Genomic DNA, 20985 nt, shown 5'->3' on the forward strand with positions numbered 1-20985 from the left:
TGCCAAGTTCGTTGGTTGTCAAATGAGCTCAAGGCTCTCCTTATTTATACATAACTCTGCGTGAGTTTTGGGAGGGTGTCCAGCCCCATGGCCGACCCCACAAACCATCACCACACGCCCACATGTATTCATTTACAAGTCGGCCTTGCTCCATTATCCATCGCATATAAGTGAGGGTTCAGCACTTAGTCATTTTAGCATTTTCCCTTTATCGTCGCATTGCCGTGCATACTTTCGTCGCATTGTCGTGTGTGCTCACCCGCCTGTCGTGCCGACCCGCCTGCCTGTCATGTAGACCCGCCTGCCGTGCAGCCTTGCCCGCCCGTCGTGCAGCCTCGCCCGCCTGTCGTGCAGACCCGCCCGCCGGTCATGCAACTCGTGTCCGCCCGTGCGCCCGCGCCCGCCCGTGCGCCCGTGCACGGTGACTTCACCCGGCGCCCGAACGTGCCCGTAGCCAAGGACCTTACATAGACAGTTGCATGTAGTCTCATCTCTTGTAGAAAATTAAACAATGGGACAATATTTCTCACGCTACAATCTTTCGACAATAGAGTTACAGGGTATTTTAGCCACTGCCTTGATACCTTACTTGCATCTTGTTAGAACAAGAAGGTTAGAAAAAAAGGATTTATTGAGAATAATGAGGGGTGGCAGATGCCCATAAACCATGCCTCCCATTTTCATTCATTTATCTGTATAATGATGGAAATGCAGCATAACGGAATGCATAAACACTGGTACACTGGTCCAAGTGGTGACTCCAACTCACAACAGGAAAGGAATGGAAGGCAACTGCTATTAGTGAAATAATAAGGTAAAAAACAAACTTACTTGGTTTATCGTATCATGAAGAATTATAGTATTTGAATTCTTCAAGAAGATAAATATCTTTGTCGTCCCTCTCAGATAGAGTCAGCAACATTCATAAAGAGATCGGGCTTTGATCCAGGAAATGATTTTCTTGCTGCTCACGATTTTACCTAGCATTAAGCAACAACTTATCCAGCCGCAATAGATTCAGTTGATGCATATGCGTCGATTTTCTTTTACTTTGTGCCATGGCCGAGGCAAATGTTGGATTGTACACCTGACTCGACCACCAGGGATGAGATTTCACCTTTGCCCAGACCATGTCTCCTCACGAAATTTCGAGGTTATGTTAATATCATAGCCACTATCCTGAATAGCTTTCTCTCTACTCTTTCCCTCCTTCAGAGCAATACTTTTCTTCAAAATCCTGCCCTCTTTGACAACAATAATGTTATTTAAAGGAGTATTATCATCAATGTTGTCTATATTTTGAAAATCTTTCTATTCCCGGATCAAAATTTTCCCTATTGGTATATTGTCCTCGTCGTCATCGGTCCCTGAACAAGATGATTGCAAACTAGGCATATCGACCCCGCATTTATTATTCTCCATAACACTGGCCTCCGACGACTTCATTTTTCCACCATCGAAGCTCTCGCTCTCAATCATTTTGACCCCTTCAGAAACCCTAGATTTATCATTTTTCCGCATCAACATTTGTAACGGCACATTCTCAGCATCGACCTCGTTTGCAGACTGATGGTGTTTGCGGACAACAAAATCTTTGCGGATAGGGAGGATCCATTTCATAAGAGGAAATCTATGTGTTTGTGGACAACAAAAGCTTAGCGGATATGTAGATCCATTTCATAAGTAGGATCCGAGCCAGATGAAGAGTCTCATCTTGGAGCCGAAGTCCAAAGATCTAGAAGAGGCAACCACTTCACTGATGTTGGAGTTGAAGGCCGAAGATCTAGAAGGGGTTGCTGCATGAAAGACCCACTTGGTTCCACATGGTTTTTTTTGGTTTAATTTAACTTTATTTATTACTTTATTACTTTTATCTTTTATTTTTAATCAAAGTTTTTATTTTTAATGCAATTGGTCCTGGGCTGGTGATCCGGGCTTGTGACACCAGGGATGGGCTATGGATCTGGTCAAAGGTCGTTGGATTCATGGGGTGCCTGATGAACTCATGGGTTGGTTCTCAATGCATTCAGGTTTCCCTGCTGGCTGATCCTTGCGAATGGACTTGGTTGGTTGAGTCCTGGGTTGACGAGTGGCTATGGCTGGTTTGTTGTGATTTGTGAAGGTAACTGGCTGGAACCAAAAGGGATTTCTTATCCCTGGCGAGTTGGGCTACAGGTTTAGGGCTAACAAGTGCAGCTATGTCTGGCTTCTTGATGCGAAGGGTCCTCATTGCTCTCCTGCACAGAAGATTACTTTTGGGTTTTCTGAATGGTCCTTCATTTTCTTGGCATTTTCTACAGACCCCGGAGATCAGGGAAGGATTGGAAAAGGTATCATTAACCCTGTTCTTGTCACCCATTGCAATGTCAACTTAATTGTCATTTTCTATGCAGATTTCAGCAACCCTACAATCTACGAAGTCATTTTCAGATATCTTCTCTCTTACGTTTATTTAACATCTGCCCTATTAATATCAAATCGCACCTCTGTGATGGACTTTGTGCATAACCTTCGTGCCTTTGTGGAAGCCATTTACCATGCAATTCCTTTGTCTCTAGGTCAGATGCTTTTCTCGAACCTGTCCTTCGATCACTTGGGCATTTACTCTCTAGGGACACAAGATTCACAGTATGAGGTACAGTTCCTTTGTTATGGCTGATCACACATATATTTCTGCTCATATTCTTGGGTAGTTTTATATTTTCTCTCTCAAGTAAATTTATTGAATCATATTTATATCTCCAATTCATCTTCAAGGTTGCAGAATCTATTGGAGTAAGTGTTTCACAGTCAGATGTAAATGTAGTTTGAAAAGAAGGTGGATGAGCCGGGGCTATTTTACAACTACATATGGCAGTCCTAGTGGGTTCTGTATTTTCGGAAACTGGTATACCGATTCAAGTATGAACTTTTGTGCTAACTATGTTGCGTATTTATAATTAGTGAAATATGAAGCAAAGCTTGAGGATGGAACACTCGTGGCAAAATCCCTAGAAGAAGGTGTGGAGTTTTATGTCAATGATGGTAAATTTTGCTCAGCTGGGCAAAAACTGTAGATTTTCCCAATAGCAGATGGGCTTTATGTCACTATTTAAGCTGCTTAAAAAGCTTGTTTTTCCATCTTGTTACCTTCTCACCAATTTATGTGCGTTAAGGTTTCAATCTAATCTATTATTACATTTGTGATCTACAGGACACTTTTGTCCTGCTATTGCGAAGGCAGTCAAAACAATGAAGAGAGGAGAAAGTGTGATTCTCACCATAAAACCTACGTGTAAGTTGAAAGCTCCAAACTCAGTTTGTTCTATATTGCTTTGGGTTGATATTTTACCTTCCAATGTTGAACTGTATATATGCACTTCTAAGAAGAATATTTGTGTGTGGGTATTCTTTTGGTGATTAGGTAGTTATCTTTAATATATTTTGAATATTGCTTTTCTATTGTTAGTATTGTCATGAATCAATCCACAAGTTTTCACCCCCGTGCACATGATATCATGGGTCAGATATATGTCTATGTCTACATGTGGTTAGTGGCTTAGGAAATTGGGCTTTGGTTATCATACGGAGTCAAAAGATTTCATTGTCATTTTATATTTTATGCTTATTCATATACATGAAGTTACCTTCGGAATTAAGTTCCTTGGTTCTATTGATTTTTTTGTCAAGAGGATATGGCTTTTCTCTTTTAACAGAATGCCTATGCTTTTCTTTCTTGTTCAGGCTAAGCTCTGCATGTAATATTCTATTTCTCTCCATTGTCAGTTAGTGCATGACTAAATAGTGAGGAATTATGCAACTCTTGTCAGCTTGGCTGAAAATTTTATGTCAAATAGTTTAAAGCACCCAAGTTTATAAAAATAGTTTGGAGTACTCAGGTTTGCTCTTTTTTTTGTTTGCTGGGAAGTCCATGCGACATGCACATGTTTTGTAGAGCTCCCATTACAGTGACTAATTTTCTCTCTTTTGAAGCTGCAATCTAATGTCTTCCTTTAGACAAGATTTGGCTATCTACTTGTTACTGTTGCCTTAGAAATGTATAGTTTTATTATTTTCTTTTGGTAACTACACTTAGATACATGATTGCAATAGGAAAACTAACGTGATATATTGATGCTCAAATGCCTTTGGTGAGCAGGGTAAGGATGCTGAAGAGGGGTTTGCTGTGATTCCTCCAAATGCTACTATCACTACGAGTTTGGAATTAGTGATTAAAATTATTAGTGATTATGAGGTACAGTTCCTTTGTTATGGCTGATCACACATATATTTCTGCTCATATTCTTGGGTAGTTTTATATTTTCTCTCTCAAGTAAATTTATTGAATCATATTTATATCTCCAATTCATCTTCAAGGTTGCAGAATCTGTTGGAGTAAGTGTTTCACAGTCAGATGGAAATGTAGTTTGAAAAGAAGGTGGATGAGCTGGGGCAGATGTACAATCATGTAGGGGGTCTGAAAAGGACACTGAACTGCTACTGACACAAGGCAATTGTTGTGTCACAAATTCCATTTTTCTTGAAGACAGAACAGGTGGATTATGTTGTTTCTTGTTATAGCTTGTCCCTTCTTTTGCTTCATTTTTCTTTTGTGCATTTAATAACCACTGAGGTAGGCTTGACTTACATTTTGATTGATTTTCTAATATTTGGAGTGCATCTGATTGGATTATAAGGGATCCGGGATTAATGGCAGCCTCCCCAATTCTAGAAGTATGTATGCAACCACTACTCACTGGTTTTGGGAAAGCATGTACTTCTAAACTTGGGCTCTGGTTTTGACTGTAGACTTGGTTTTGGTGGAGCCTTGTTGGATCTCTTATATGTTTGGGAGCATTCTGAAAGTAACTACCATGGAGGTTGCTATCTGATCTTGACTTTTCAGTCTGTCCAAATTCAAAAGTTGTATAGTTAGAGGAATATTTACATGCCACTTTGTCTCCTTGATTCACAACATTGTTGGACAGATGGCTGAAAGGAGAATCTACTAATTACCTCTCATTGTATGATTTGCTACAACCAACACTGTGAACATAAATGTCTCCCCATTAATCCCAATATTGGAAGAAGACACCCTGCCATGGATCTGAAATCTAACCAACAACTTGTATTGTGTTTTTTTTAATTGCAAAGCAACAACATCTCTCAGGAATTGATTACCAATGAAAGGTTGATGTTTTTTTTAATTGCAAAGCAACAACATCTCTTAGGAATTGATTACCAATTAAAGGTTGATATTTTTTTTAATTGAAAAGCAACAACATCTCTCAGGAATTGATTACCAATGAAAGGTTGATGAATAAGGTTCAGGCCAGAATGTAAATAGCTCAAGGCAATGCTTTGTGGGAAGGCCCATCTCCCAATCACTCAAACCAGTGATATGACTTCCGAACATAGGAACCATTGTACACCACATATCACTACTCTATCTCACAATCAACCATTATACACCACAGATTACTGAACCACAGGAAACAAACACCAAAATAAATGGATTGTTGTAGGTGAAATTTGAATGACCCACAACATTCTAATGTTTGTGGGACACCACCTATTAGATTACAGAGAGCAGGAAGTTAATAGCTATATGGACTTATCATACACAACAACTATCTAAACGATGAACAGAGAAATGCAATCAACCCAATTTGGGAAAACCAACATCAAATGGAAATGCTCACTCTATTATTATCAGCACTTGCAGAGACTTACAAATTATCATGCCCTATAGGCCATTAACAGTCTGCTCTGCAGCAAAGTCAGAGTCTCTGCCAAAATTCGCAAAAGGAACCCTCTTCCTCCTATTACTGGCATTTTCTAGATAAATTAGAGCATTTCCTATTGGAAGTGAGGGGGTCAGACGTGCCTAACACTTCAGATTCCCCAAACAACAACACTCCCTTGTTTTTTTTGTCTTTCTTGCGGCTTGTGAGGTTCCACAATTTGATGAGTGAATAGGTGGCCAAGCGTGTGGCTAGCATTTTGGTCTTTCTCATATACTAATTAATTTTCTTAGAATTGAGTCTTACGCCATGTTTATTTCGGATCACTTAATTAGCTGTGTACTTCAAGTTTTAGTAGATGGCATTCTATGTTTCAGGGATGGTGCATACAAATCTCTTTTGTCTGTGTTTCAGGGATGGTGCATACAAATCTCTTTTGTCTGTGGAAAAGGTGCACCATCTATTGCAAAATAGGGATGGTGCATACAAATCTCTTTTGTCTGTGGAAAAGGTGCACCATCTATTGCAAAAAGGTGAATTTACGAAATATAATGTGCCAAGCAAATACTCTTTTAGCAAACTGACTAAGGCCAAGATTCAAGGGATAAAAACAATGGTAAGAGGTTCATAATGCCAAACTCAACTCTAATGTGTGTTTATATTGTGATAAGCTGAAATACATATGTTCCTAATTACCATAAAAGATACTTGATTTGCTTTTATGATCTCTATCTTACTTCTTCTGATGATCTTTGAAAAGGCTAACGACGTAGAGGTGATGAAGCAAACTATGCAAAAAAAATTAAAGTTTAGCATATGTAGTTTCCAAAGGGAAATAAGGGTAGAAGTAATGTTGCAAATATCATTTAGGGGAGGATATTGAAGCTGACCATTTTCTGCTCTTGGGATATCAATAGTGCTGTTCAAAATGGAAGAGGAGACGGTTTACCGAACTACGTGATGTTCAGGGCCATAGGCAATGAGCCGCAGAAGAACTGGAAGGTACAAACTCTGCTCTGGTAAGGGTTCAGCTATTGAATTTTCATTTTTCAAAGAATCAAATTAACTATAAGACTGATTGAATTTTCATTTTTCAAAGAATCAAATTAACTATAAGACTGATTGAATTTTCATTTTTCAAAGAATCAAATTAACTATAACTGCGTTAATGTATTGTCCTACCTACAGGAGGAGTTTTATCAAGACATTTTGACAATAGTGCATAAAAGTAAAGCTGATTGCCCACCTCCACAGGTTGATTAGTTCTATTGTTTACATTTAATTTTGGATTTCACTTTTCTGCTGTACAATTATTTTAGCAAATAGTTTAAATTCAACTTCTGATGCAGGAACCTGTCATAGTGGAATCTATCATAGTTGGAGTGGATGCATCCGTGCTTGAGCATATTGCTAAGATCATGTCTTATCTTAGCTTGGGCGCCTCTAGAAAGGTATGGCTTTGGATTTCACTTTTCTGCTGTACAATTATTTTAGCAAACAGTTTAAATTCGACTTCTGATGTAGGAATCTGTCACAGTTGGAGTGGATGCATCCGTGCTTGAGCGTATTGCTAAGATCATGTCTTATCTTTGCTTGGGCTCCTCTGGAAAGGTATGGCTCTACTGTGTTGTTTTCTTCTTTCGATCTCAAATTCGTGATGAACTAATAAAATTTATCAACATACAGAATGTTAGAAATTGAGTCCATGCCATTTTTTCTGCAAGTTTTGAAGAAGAAAAAGAAAGAAAAACCAGACATAGAAGTATTTACATAGCATAGATTTATATGTGTGTTGATTTAAATATTTGCACAGCCACAACAACACGTCAAACAAGTACATCCAGTTATTCCAGCATCTTTTGGGATCACTGTAACTGGGAATCTCTCACACAATCTAGGGCCAGTCAACGTAGGACATGCTTCATTTAGAAACTATTTTGGGATCACTGTAACTGGGAATCTCTCACACAATCTAGGGTCAGTCAACGTAGGACATGCTTCATTTAGTGTAGTTTCTAGCAGAGTGACAACTCCAGCAAAGTCAACTAGAGAAATAATTACACCTTTCCCTGATTCCAAATGGCCGACTACCCATCTCTTACATTTTCAGAAGGGAACAAGATAGTCCAACTTCTGCACTTTTTAACACTGATGGTCTTCATTGTCTCTGAATAAACCTGTGAGTTCAAACTATTTTCTTCATATCCTATGTTTATAAGTGTTCCCTTCATAATGAAGTTCCTAAACTACTACTTGGTAGGGACTTGCTATCTCTGCAGCCCTCCTTGTTGTGTTACTCCTTCACTTGCCTATTAAGAATCTCATGTTTAGTAGTCATGGACACACTTTCCTATTAAGAATTACATAATAGTCATGGATGACACATGTCCTATGAAATAACATAATAGCCATGGACCTATGGAACCCACAAATGGCTTGTGAATGAAGGTACTAACAAAGGTTCTATATTAAAATATTCCTTGAAATCCACTGGGATAAGCATCATGGTAGTGGCATAGTCTAGGTAATTACACAATATTCCCGGTTGCCATCAAATTTACTATCCTTAGACATTGCAAATAAGTTTGGCCACATGCCACCAAATCCCTTGCCATAAGTCTCTTGAAACCTTAGGTTTGCATATCAATGTGGAATTTCATCAACTAATTTTATTTAGGTTGCATTTCAATGATTACATAGTTGCATAAACCAACCTAACACACAATTTGTCTGGAGAACTTTGTGGTTATTCATTTTGACTATATACCATCACTTTCATTACATCACTTAGATTCTAGAATCTTTGTTATGGAATGTGGTAAGAAACTCTCAAATACCTATTTCCATTTCCTTTAGGTTTATTTAATTATGGAATGTGGTAAGCAACTCTCAAAGACCTACTTCCATTTCCTTTAGGTTTATTGGGGAAGAGTTGGAATTAAACTTATATGAGTTATTGTTAAGTCTATATAAACAACAACAATATTAAGAACTTGTTATATTAAGCGAATTTTAATTATTCATGTGATAGACCCAACCCCTTGGTATCATTAAGGAGACGAGGTTTTCAAAACTTTTCATTTTTAGGACATAACTTAAGAACCACTTTTGAGCTCACAATCATATTCTAATCATCAATAACTATTCAATGACTATAATTTTTTCAAAACATGAGTACAAGGCACAAAGGTATGGCCCTTTAGAGATTAATAAAGTCATCTACTTGTTTTCTACCATACCATCATTCATATACAAGACACGCCAACACAGACTATGTGGCATTCATTCCCTACCACATCATGGCTTGTATGAGGCCTCCCTTCACCTTACACTTATCATCAAGGCATCAATACTTTGTTTTGGTACATCACTACACCCACACAAATCTTTGTATTGTAGTGAGAACTTTTAAATTGTTTAAAACATCGCATGATAAAAATGTTTATCATGTGACACTGCCATGTCCCTTACATTTCAAAATCAAAAGCTTTATCAGGTTTGGTGTTTTGCATGGCCACAAATCTTTAGATTTGCAACAACCCACCATGTTTCCACCACGAACCTTAATATTTGGAATTTACAATGTTAACTTTCGTATGAACATCTTGGCAGGTACACATTTATCGAGACAATCTTTTGGTTCCTAGCTTATTGCCACTAAAATCATTTTCCTTTATCATCAAGAAATTGTCTTTTTTTCTCACTGATACTCTTTAGTTTATCATCAAAATTTATTTTTCTTCTTTCCAAAATGCTTCTCTTTATTTTTAGGGTTTACCTTTCTTCTTTCCAATACTATTCTCTTTTTTGTTGGTAACAAATTATCCCTATCACCAATAAAGATTATCTACGGTGCCAACACTATTTCCTTTATTGATGAGAATCATTTTTGTTCTTTCCAATGCTTTTCCCTCCTTTTCTTTCTTTCTTGCTAATGTATTGACATGATTTTCTTTTCTTTTGGGAAAAGACTCACCCTTCATCATTTTTCTAAGTATACTCCTCCTTCAACTTTCCTTTGTTTATCACCCTTGATAATCTTTCTATTCCAACAATGTAGCACTCCTAAAAAATCTTTGGGGAAATACATCACTCCCAAATCTTTTTCTTCCATCGATGTATCAATGACTAAAATTTTCCTTAGCAATATAGGTTGTATCATGGCCTTTATTTTTCTTTAGAGACATGTGCTACATTACCCAAAATATATTTTTTTAGTGAAATGATAAATTACCCAAGTTTCTTTAAGGTTTTAAAACTTAGTAAAAAAGAACCCATGTATCCCCATTAAATTTCTAAGGCTTAGGTAAGGCTTAATACCCTATAAAAGAACTTTAATGACTCACACTAAGCATAAGAAAAGGAGTATTTAAGGCCTTGAAAACCCTAACTTGTTTAGGTTTAGGGTAAGAAGGCCAAGCTCATTATATTATTTCTTGAATGGATAACTAGGCAACCAAGGGAGTTTTTTGGCTTCAAGCATGCTCCTACATCTTACCACCACTGGAATAGGGTTCTAGGGATAACAAGATCTCAAGACAATTTTTTCTTGAGCACTTCATGAAGTGATTAAACTATTTAAGGTAGTAATGTAAGTAGGCCTTCCTAATATTAGATTTTTCATATTCTACAACACAATCAGCATGCTCTTACATTAAGGAAATGTATGAACTTTTGAATTTGGTCACATTGACCTATGTAATCTAAGTACAACCTTCAAGTGCAATGCTTATATGGGCTATGATAAACTTGTTGACAAGTTTCCCCAAATAGGTACACACACACAAAACCAAAACATCACTTCATAAGCATCATGTCACACTAACCAAGTTTTCATTGACATTATATGTTATAGATCTGACCTGCAAATGTAATAAATTATTTGATAAAATAAACCCAATATTCGATACAAAAATAATATAGAAATGGTTCTCTTTATTAATATCAAAACCCTTGAGGTAGGGTAACACCATACAACTACTCCTTAAGGAAGAAGATCACTCCACAAGCCATATGCTTGTCAATACAACAATATTTGACATCCTCCATGGAGAGTCTCTAGACTCTATTTAGGCTTCATACATACAATACCATGGGTCTCTCAATACCATATATCCAATACAATGGGCTTATCACATTATTTCGTAACTACTTGTGGTCCCTTGCATTATGCAGGTTAACTACTTTATTTATTAACTATGGCCAATTTATTTACCTTAGGTACCTTCCTTTATACTCCATGTTATCCCCCCTAGGTATACTACATTCCACCCCCCTTAAGCATGTTTTGTCCCTGAAACATGAGAAAAACACAAATAATAAGATCTACTTAAAAGAGTAGTTCACTAGTACTATGCACATGCATTCCATCCATCCCAGAGAAAGGTGAACACTCTTTCTACCAACTTCCTTTCTATCTTGAGATGGAAACCATTTCTTGTGGTGCATATGTGGAGATGTGTTGCAGTTAGATCACCCTGCCGCTTTGTGTGTCTTCCAGTTGTTGCCATCCCAGTTGTTACTCTTGCGCCCTCTTGTGGGTTGTTATCTTGCTGGGTGGTGTGGGTGGTGATATGTTGAAACCTTGCCTGATGGTGTTGTTGTATTCAATTCCCCACCTGGTGGAGCCTTAGTGGTATTGGGTTCCTTGTGTAGTACTTGTTTTTGTTTCTTTTCTTCCATTATTAATTCCACCATGGACTCCTCATATGATGCGTAAGTGTTATAGACATTTTTGGGCCCTACAACCCCAAGCATGAAATGTCCATAAACCAAGGGCTCCTGAGTCCCTAAAAGTGTTGTTCTAACACCTAAAGGAACAAGGTCAACAGATTACAGCTTCTCCCAGAAGTTCTCCATGAAAAACTACTCAGAACTGGTCAAAACTGGATCATTTCACTTGCTCCATAGCCAGGGTGCGATGCATCTCACCTTGTACACACGAGAAGTGCGTTGCATTTCAAAAAGCCCTTCTATGGGGTGCGATGGACGAGAAAAGACAAGTGGCGGAGACAGTTTGCAAGGGGGATGATCATGGAATCTTCCAGAAACTTCTCCTGTGACACTTGCCTCTCAGATTCGCCCAAGGATGAGTAAGAGATCAATGAGATCTCCAAGTGGAATCAAGAACTATCAGAGAGAAGACACTAATCAAAAACCCAGAGCTGACTCACACCTCTGCAAATATCTATATATAGATCTCTCATCTTAGAGATCCAAGAGGGGAGAGGCTGGAATTTTGCATATTGTAAGGAATTGCTGTTGGTTTCTTGAGACAAACATAAGATTGTTGGGTAATCTAAGCTTTGTTTGAGGTGAAGAGGGGCTTCTTTGCTGGGAGGTTGATGTTGGGTCAGAACAACTGGTTGTAACTCCTCTTGGCTCTTTTCTTGTTTATCAATAAAAGCTATTCAAGTTTTCCTCCATGATTTTGTGTCATTGATGCTTGCTACATTTGTATGGTCAATTTACATCTGATCCTAGATTGTTTATGATTATAATCCATGTCTTTGTATAGTGCTATGCTTCTGTGATCTTATAGGTACTTTGTGAAGCTGGGCGTGCAAGGGAGCAGGTAGCTGAAGACTATCAAAGAAGAGAGGAATCAAATCAGGAGATTAGCGCAAGATAGAGGTTGGTCTTTCTGTTCCTCTCTATCTATAATTCATAAAGGAAAAACGAAAGTAGCTTTTCTCTGTTTGTTTCTAAGGCAGCTGTCACACCTTAGCAAGATAGAGCAGTTCTATATAGACACTTTTCCCTGTAACAAAATGGTGACTTCACTGGGGAAATAATTAGTTGGTTTGTTTATCATTCTTTGTTGTCTATTTCATAAACTTACAGGTAACATTCGAACTGCATTTGCCATAACAAATGCAAAGTAGATAACTGCTACTTCAATCCATCTATTGGATCTGTTTATGATTTAAACAACTGATTCACAAACTATCTGATTGCCCTTGTGATAGCTCTTAGATCCTCCTTAGATCTACCCCTGATTGTTGCATTACTAATTGCTTTTTGCTCGGCCAAACCCAAGAACTGAACTGCAAATTGTGACCTGGAACCCGAAAAGAGTCTCGTTTCTGGCCCAACGCAGGTACTGTTTAGAGAATCTGAATTTCAGCGCACTTCCCGAGTGGACAAGCTGCGCTGCATTTCAAATTCTCTGTGTTACAGGTGCGCTGATCAGATTAGCTCTGTGCAGTTTTGGCTTCTGTGATTCATTCTTTCCAGTTCTATTCCTGAATTTTGCTGCCTGTGATCAGTATATGTCTGTTTGAAACCCCTTTTCCTTGCTGTTATTTCGCCTCCTTTGTAGAAAAGAACTACAGATGTTTTTGTGTGTTTGTTGAGTCATTTACAGTTCTCCTTTGCAAAAGTAGCATAATCGTACTATCGTCCTTTGATTTGAAACTGTCGCAAGTGTCGATTTCAATCGTAGGAAAGAGTTTGATTGCTGTTGATGGTCGATTATCCTGCTACTATTGCTTTTGGTCTGAATTTGTAATTTTCTAGTGTCAAGAACAAGTATTCATTTCAAAATCGTAAGGTGTTGTGTTCATCTCCATTTTTTATTTCGAAAAGAAACTTGTTGATATTTGTCGCTTGAAAATAAATTCAGATTTGTGCATCAACTTTCTTTTTAGCATTCATATACTAAGAAAGTCGAAAACAAATACATGCATGTGCATTTGCATATAGACAGTCTAATTGGCTTGATTTAGGAAAGTGCATTTAGAGTGTGCTCTTTGCTCTTTGTGAAAAGATTCTGTCTTTCTTTTCCCTAGTAGCTATGATTTTCATTGCACAAAGAAGATAAAAGTTTTAAGGAATTTAGACTTCTGTGATCCATAACATTGTTAAGATAATCTTCGGCAAAATCACATAACCAATCTTTTGTCGACGCGTTTCGAACCAACCAGTGTGGTTCATCGTCAGGACAAGTTGAAGATCTAATCAGGCTTAGCTCGATTAAATAGAGTGTGCAGAGACTCCAACAGCTATAAGGTAACGGCTAATTTGACCTAATGAAACTGGTCAAACTACTCAAATATCTAATTAATATTTCAAGAAATAGTTAAAATAGGTAAATAAAGGAGTTTATTTGTTAATTTAAGGATAATAATAATATTTTAATTATATTGGTCATTATATAATATATATTCAATGATTTAATATTATTCCATTATTATTTAAATAAATTAATTTAAAATTCGATATATTAATAATATTATTTCGAATATTAAGAGAATCTATTAATATTTTAATTATAATGGTCATTATATATATTTTAAATGATTTATTATTATTTAATTATATTACTAAATAATTATTATTAATAATATATTTGTTTAATAATAAAAAGATATATAATTGAATTCATTTGTTAGTTTAATATTATTTCAATTATCTACATGGTCATTATATAATATATATTAAATGATTTATTATTATTCAATTTCTATCTAATTATTATGTAATAATTCACTACTATTTTTTATAATTTAGTTACATTGGATAATTATGTAATAATTTCTTAATGGTCCATTGGTAAGTTAGTTCTTTATTATTTAAATATAATGGTCATTAAACTTATAATATATGCTTATTGAATAATCTATAACTACTAACTAAATAAACAAATTGTTAAAACATTATTCTTCCTAGAGATTTGTTATCCTAGGTAAATGCCATAATTAAGGGTAAGGTCCAAGTTAATTCATAATAGTATTATTCCTTTAATGGTCAAATAATCCATATTAGTTCAATATTTTTTATTCAAAAATATTAGAGGTAACTAAGCCCTTAGGTAAATAAATTATTACTTATAGGGTTGAATGATTATTCCTAAGAATATAACTAAAATCATTGGTCAATCATAATTTATCCTTAAAATCTAAGGTAAGATTCTATTAATAGTCGATATTTATTCAAATTTTATTTATTCAAAAATATTAAAGTCAATTCTGTTATAAGGTCAATAATATTATAATTTATAAGGATTAAAAAAGGGGGGTCGTTTTAGACATTAGTTAAAGGGAAACTCAATTAATCATAGAAATAATTATCAAGGTATAATTAATAAATTTATGAAAATAATAATAAATGCCTAATAGTATCATAATTAGGTTAAGGTTAATACACTGATAAGCCCGAGACTGATTCCTAACTAATTAAAACTCCAAAATAATCGGACAAAACCGCTAAAAGAAAATAAAAGGAAGGGGAAGATAGAAACCTAAAACCAAAAGACAGGGGAATGAGGTGGCTAGGAAGATAAGGCTGGGACCCAGCAACTGCTGATCTTCCATCCATCATCCCTATTAAGATTTATTGGCCTTTTCTCGATCTCCAGGGCCTCTCTGAATTTTCGATGGTGAAACTGCGCAACTTTGGCAATGACTTGAGCCTCCTCTATACATACATGATGCATAGTCTTCCCAGCATGCTCAGCTAGGGCCGAGGACTTGGTCCTACCATGTCTTAAATCCGCCGAATGCTCGCTGATCCATTGATTGATAGAGCGACCAGTCTCACCAATATAAGGGGTCCCACAGGAACATGGAATGACATAGACGCCTTTCATGTCCTTAGGGTCAATCGGGTCTTTCACAGACCTGAGGGAGCCACGGATAGTATTGAGAGGTCTGAAAGTTGCGGGAACATTATACTTCTTCAGAATCCTCGCAATCCTGTCCGTGGTTCCTTGGATGTAAGGAAGATTCACACCCAAGAAATGATCACTAGGAGCCTTACGGATTGAAGGCTCCTTCTTGGCCTTGAGGAAGGCTTTTTGACCGAGGTGCCTCTTGTAACCATTCTTCTCAAAGACTTCTAGGAGGTGAGCCTTCTCCGACTCCAAGCTCTCCTCATCCGAAATTCTAACAGCACGGGTGGCAAGCGTGCTAAGAACCCCTATCTTCTGAGCAGGGAAATGATGCGAAGAAGCATGCAAGTATTGCTCAGTATGCGTCTTCTTTCTATACACCTGATGAGAAAAGGAACCACCCACCTTCTTAGAGATGAGAACATCCAAGAACGGGAGACAACCATTATCTTCTTTTTCCATCGTGAATTTAATGGCGGCGGACTGGCTATTGAGGTGACTGAAGAAACGATCCAGCTCTTCAGGCCCATGAGACCAGACCACACCAGTGTCATCAACGAATCTTCTCCAAAGCTTTGGTAAGAGGCGAGAGGAGGCCAAAGCCTTAGACTCAAATTCTTCCATGAAGAGATTAGCCACGACAGGGGACAAAGGGGAGCCCATGGCAACTCCGCAAGTCTGCTCATAGAATTCTCCCTCGAAGCTGAAAAAGGTAGAGGTAAGGTAAAGTTCAACTAACTTAGCTGTATCAGGGTCAGTTAGCTTATTAATTACCTTTATGGCCTCATTGATAGGAATGCAAGTATAAAGAGAGACCACGTCGAAACTTACCAAAATGTCCTCGGGCTCAAGAGTAATCTTCTTAAGATCCTCAATAAACGAAGCTGAGTCTTTGACAAAGGACTCAGTCTTCCCAACCAAGGGTCTCAACTTTGCAGCGAGGAACTTGGCGAGGAGGTAAGTCGGACCACCGATGGTATTGACAATTGGTCTCAGGGGGACCCCATCCTTATGGATTTTAGGAAGACCATAAATTCTAGGAGTGATGGGGTTACCCTCAATAAGTTTCTGAGCTAGAGGAATCGTGGAATTGCACGACTTGATCGCAAGAGCGACCGCTCTGGAAACCTTTTTGAGGGGATTCTTCGAAAGCTTCTTATAACTACCACTATTACATAGATGGTCAAGCATCTTATCCCAGTAATATAATTAAAATATTATTATTATCCTTAAATTAACAAATAAACTCCTTTATTTACCTATTTTAACTATTTCTTGAAATATTAATTAGATATTTGAGTAGTTTGACTAGGTTCATTAGGTCAAATTAGCCGTTACCTTATAGCTGTTGGAGTCTCTGCACACTCTATTTAATCGAGCTAAGCCTGATTAGATCTTCAAATTGTCCTGACGATGAACCACACTGGTTGGTTCGAAACGCGTCGACAAAAGATTGGTTATGTGATTTTGCCGAAGATTATCTTAACAAAGATAAAAGTTTGTTTATCATCTTAGATTTCTTTTTAGGAATTACATCTACATATCGTGGTGAACCTGAAAGGCAAACTTCATAAACAAGATCAACTTAAAATAAATTCAATGAATCTAACAACGCTTTGGAACTTAACGCACAACATTTATAAGTCTAGGCTAGAGACGTATTCCGGCATCGTAAAGCCTGGTAACTGTTGTTCTCACTGATGGTTGGGTGATTCTTCCACTTTGAGACGATAAGTGCCAGTACGGACTTGTGCTCCCACGTACCGTCGAGTATATTTTGGGAGACCCCAATAGGCTTAATCCTTTATCCATAGGAAGCCGTGTCTGCCGCCCTATCGATCGCAATGCACTGAACACAGCATTCGGGAAGATTGACTGCCGTACCGTAAAAAGTATTCTGCAGTTTTGGGATTGGTTTGGTAATCCCTCTACCTAGATTTCCAGAGTAGTGCCTTTCGTTCCTTTTCAGACTCCTTAACAGAAAAGGTCCATCTGAGCACTTGTCACTTCAGGCTCATTAAAAATCGAAGGAGACTAGAGTCATCTTTTGTTTTTTCTTGACTCTTAAAAATTGAAAAAACAAGTTGTGTCAAAGCGTCTAAAATTTATTTTAAACGGAAAACTCATTACCCCCTTTCCTACGTTGATCTTGGGTTGAGAAAATGGAATCCACCAACCAAGGAATTCCCCTTGGAGGAAATCCTAGTCCCTTCTCCTCTTGGGGAGATGTTGGTGCACCCCATATGGCCACATTGTCGCTTCCAGGACTGACAATTGGTTTGCCTGTATGGCTTTTCTCAACCTCTGTCGTTCAGAACACCACAATTCCTGAACAATCGAACCAGCAACTAGACGAATCCAGAGTTACCCACCAACCTTCTACTTCCTCTAATTCTTCCTCTCCTCCTTCCTCTTTGCTTGATGGGGCTGGTAAAGCCAAAAGTCAAGTACCTAAGGAGAAGAAGGAAAAGAAGAAGAAAGAGAAGAAGAAGAAGGAGCCAAAAGCGAATGGGGGCAAATGAGTGTCGTCTAGCGAAAATCCACACACTGCACCGACCAGGCCTAAATCGCCATGTGTCATTTGCAAAGGAGACCACTATCACAGAGATTGCCCTTGCATCCCTCGGATCTTAAGGGACTGGTCTCCTCGTTTGCACAACCCGGTGTCGTCAACCTCTGATGATCATGTTGAAAACGCACTGTCAACCAGTGAAAGTGAAGCCCCGGGACAAAAAGGAAAATATAGATTTCCTTGTAAACTGTGCGAAGGCGATCATGCCGTCCACTGTTGTCCCTTCTTAGATGAGGCTAAAAGAGTTTTGGATGATCGTCCGGTTTCACCGTTACGACTTCCTCCTGGATATAAAAAACTCTTGCCAAGTCTGTCACTAGTTGAAAATCCGGCTGGCCCGCTCAGGTGGTCGGCTGAAGCATCTATCATTGAAGACAAACCATCTGAACCCATACCAGACGAAAGTCAAAAGGTCGAGGCGGCAGTTGACCCGGTCTTGCCTTCAGAGGTTCCATCTTCAGATGATACAATCACCGAAGAGAACAAGGATGACACCGTCCAAATTCTTTTCATAAGCATAGACTCCAACGAACATGGGGGCAATTTACCTGTTCCTTTACCGCAGGAAGGAAGTTCGTCAGAGTCGTATCTGCCGTCTATTCGGTCCCACCTCCAAGCAACCTAGTTGTCTCCTTCGACTGGAATCAACTAGGCAGACCCCGTTTACCGGCTAGTACACCATTTCGAATCATTGTTCAAATATATAGAATGGTTATGGCCGGTACCATCATAGATGAAGGGGCTTATGTGAGTATCCTTTCCTCAACTGCTTGGAAAGCGCTTGGTTCGCCATCACTTTTGCCTGAGATGAGAAATCCAACAGGCTTTGATAAAGGAACCGATCAACCGTTAGGGATCCTTCCCAATGTGCCCATAACATTGAGAGGGAAAACCGTTCACATGAACGTAATGGTAGTTCAAGGACCCCTAGATTACAATCTACTCCTTGGACGAGACTATATTTATTGCATGAGAGCCATTGTCTCATCACTCTTTAGAGTGATGTGTTTTCCACACGAAGGAAGAGTGGTCAAGCTCGTAGACCAGCTTTCATTTCCCAGAACACGCATAGCGAATAGTCATATACCATCCCTGAATGGTATTTTCACGCAAGAAATGTCTCAATCCCCAGTCCGTCCACCCGATGAGCGCGAGTGATTCGTGGAGACATGACTGAAACCCAGGGGGCATGCACCCTGGTCTGCTTCGGCAGGAAAACTTCAGGTATAGGGTAGGTTTTCGTGAGAGAATATGACTAGTCTGTACTCCTGTCCGTGATTGGAAGAGGGGGTTATTCTGGAACAAGATTCTCTTGTCAAAGTTATGTGAGTGGGGTAGCCTCCTTCACTCACCTTTGTCTATTTCAGTAGACATCGCCGAAGAAGTGTTTTGTTTGCGCTGTGAATAGAACAATCTTTGGTAACCTGAAAGAGGTATACCTTTCCTGATAAAACAAATGTTTTGTCAGCTCGAATAAAAGGTGACCTTGAAACTCTGTTTTATACCTGGGGGCATGCAAACCTTTTGGCGTGCAAGCGAAGAGCGACTATTTATTTTTTAAATTTGTAGGTCCTCTAACCCTTTAAACTCGTAGGATGGGTCGTTTCCTAACTTGCATAAAGAAAGGATGTGGGGCAAAACTCTAAAAATTGCTGTTTTTATATGAGACATTCTTATCACACGATTGGATTAATCGAGCAGTTTTAGCACATAGTTCAAGCTCGTTAAAAAATAAACATAAGCCATGAGCAAATGTTTCCCCCCCGCGTTTAAGCTCGTTAAAAAATGAACTATTCCCCGGTAAATAACCATCGTGAATGTAGTACTTCAGCCATTAAAGCCTTGGTCGTGTTTGCACCGTCACCTCCACTTTTGCATTGGCCGATCATTCACCCCCATTTGATTGTTTACCCATTTTGAGGAACATCTGTGAAGAGTGATTTCACTAGCCATCCTTGTAACACTGCTGTGATTGGAAAATTCCAAACCTTACCTGGAATCAGCTGCTACCCATTTTATCACTCGTTCCTCAAAAGACGAGTCTCCTTTAAGCTCTTTTCAACTGACTCGTAAAATATGAAAAGATTGTCGAGCCATTGGCCTCTCCAGCTCGTTAAAGGGACAGGAAGTGCTATCCCTCCTCTAAATTTTAATCATTTTGGACCTGAGGGATTATTACACAAAAAGATCGAGCGCTTGTTTTGTTCGGCTCATTAAAAGTATCGAAAATTCATCCCTTCTGTATTGTTTTATACTTTTTCGGACTTAAGGGATTACATGACGAAAAAGGAATTTTGGAGTTACCTTTACATTCCTTTTTAGACTCTATAAAAATGAAAAGGACCAAGTTATCTTTGTTGTTAAACTCGTTAAAATTTTAATAGCGACAAACTTGTCTATAGACGAGAACGAGTTTCACTATCGCTAGGCTCGTTAAAACATAGCGATGGGTTTGCCCGAAGGGAAAATTATAGAACAAGCATATGTTATCCTCCTCAAGCTTGACAAAAATAAAGAGGTACTGGTCAACAATGACTAGGGAAAATTGGGAAGAAAACTTGAAGAAACTTTGTTGGTAGCAAGTCGCTCTTGAACATGACACTTCCACTCCATGTCCGAGTCGGTTTGGGTTGTTTCATTCACCGGTCACATCACCATGGTCCCATCATACCATCCACATTTGGGGTTAATGCTACCAATCCATCACATCAGTGTCGCCGATATGTTCAAGAGAAGTCATTCAGAGAATTCACCTGTGTCTCACCCACTACCACATATTTATACTCCATTCTTTCATGACGGCCACCCTGAACCTTATATCACCAGATCGTTTTCACCTCCATTAAAATCATTTGCTCCGTTCCGTGTCATTGATGTGGGATTCATTAAGGCCCTCCTGTGACAGATCACTTCTTGTCGACATCAACTCATTATCCAAGAATTTGATCTAGGAATACCCCATTCAGTACTTTGAAGCTTGCATGCCTCAAGGGCAAGTTTCTCACTTCCGGCGACAGGTTTACATCAATGGCCTTCGATCGAAAGATTTTGCGTGGTGTTCGACGCCAAGTCCTTTATTC

General features: G+C 38.5%; 2 long non-coding RNA genes across 2 annotated transcripts; both read left to right on the top strand.

Moving 5' to 3' along the window:
* Positions 1-922: 922 nt before the first annotated feature.
* Positions 923-1610, top strand: LOC149182734 (uncharacterized). The gene is made up of 2 exons (XR_016257636.1): positions 923-1153; positions 1566-1610. It is a non-coding gene; the product is annotated as an uncharacterized LOC149182734 (long non-coding RNA).
* Positions 1611-2186: 576 nt separating this feature from the next.
* On the top strand, positions 2187-7242 carry LOC149182735 (uncharacterized). Its single transcript, XR_016257637.1, has 6 exons — positions 2187-2635; positions 2758-3024; positions 3194-3274; positions 6138-6339; positions 6641-6742; positions 6912-7242. It is a non-coding gene; the product is annotated as an uncharacterized LOC149182735 (long non-coding RNA).
* The last annotated feature ends 13743 nt before the right edge of the window (positions 7243-20985 follow it).

The sequence above is a fragment of the Pinus tabuliformis genome, chromosome 3_2 (assembly GCF_031772625.1).
Source record: "Pinus tabuliformis cultivar Carrire ecotype Pingquan chromosome 3_2, CPIR1, whole genome shotgun sequence".
NCBI classification, from domain to species: Eukaryota; Viridiplantae; Streptophyta; class Pinopsida; order Pinales; family Pinaceae; genus Pinus; species Pinus tabuliformis.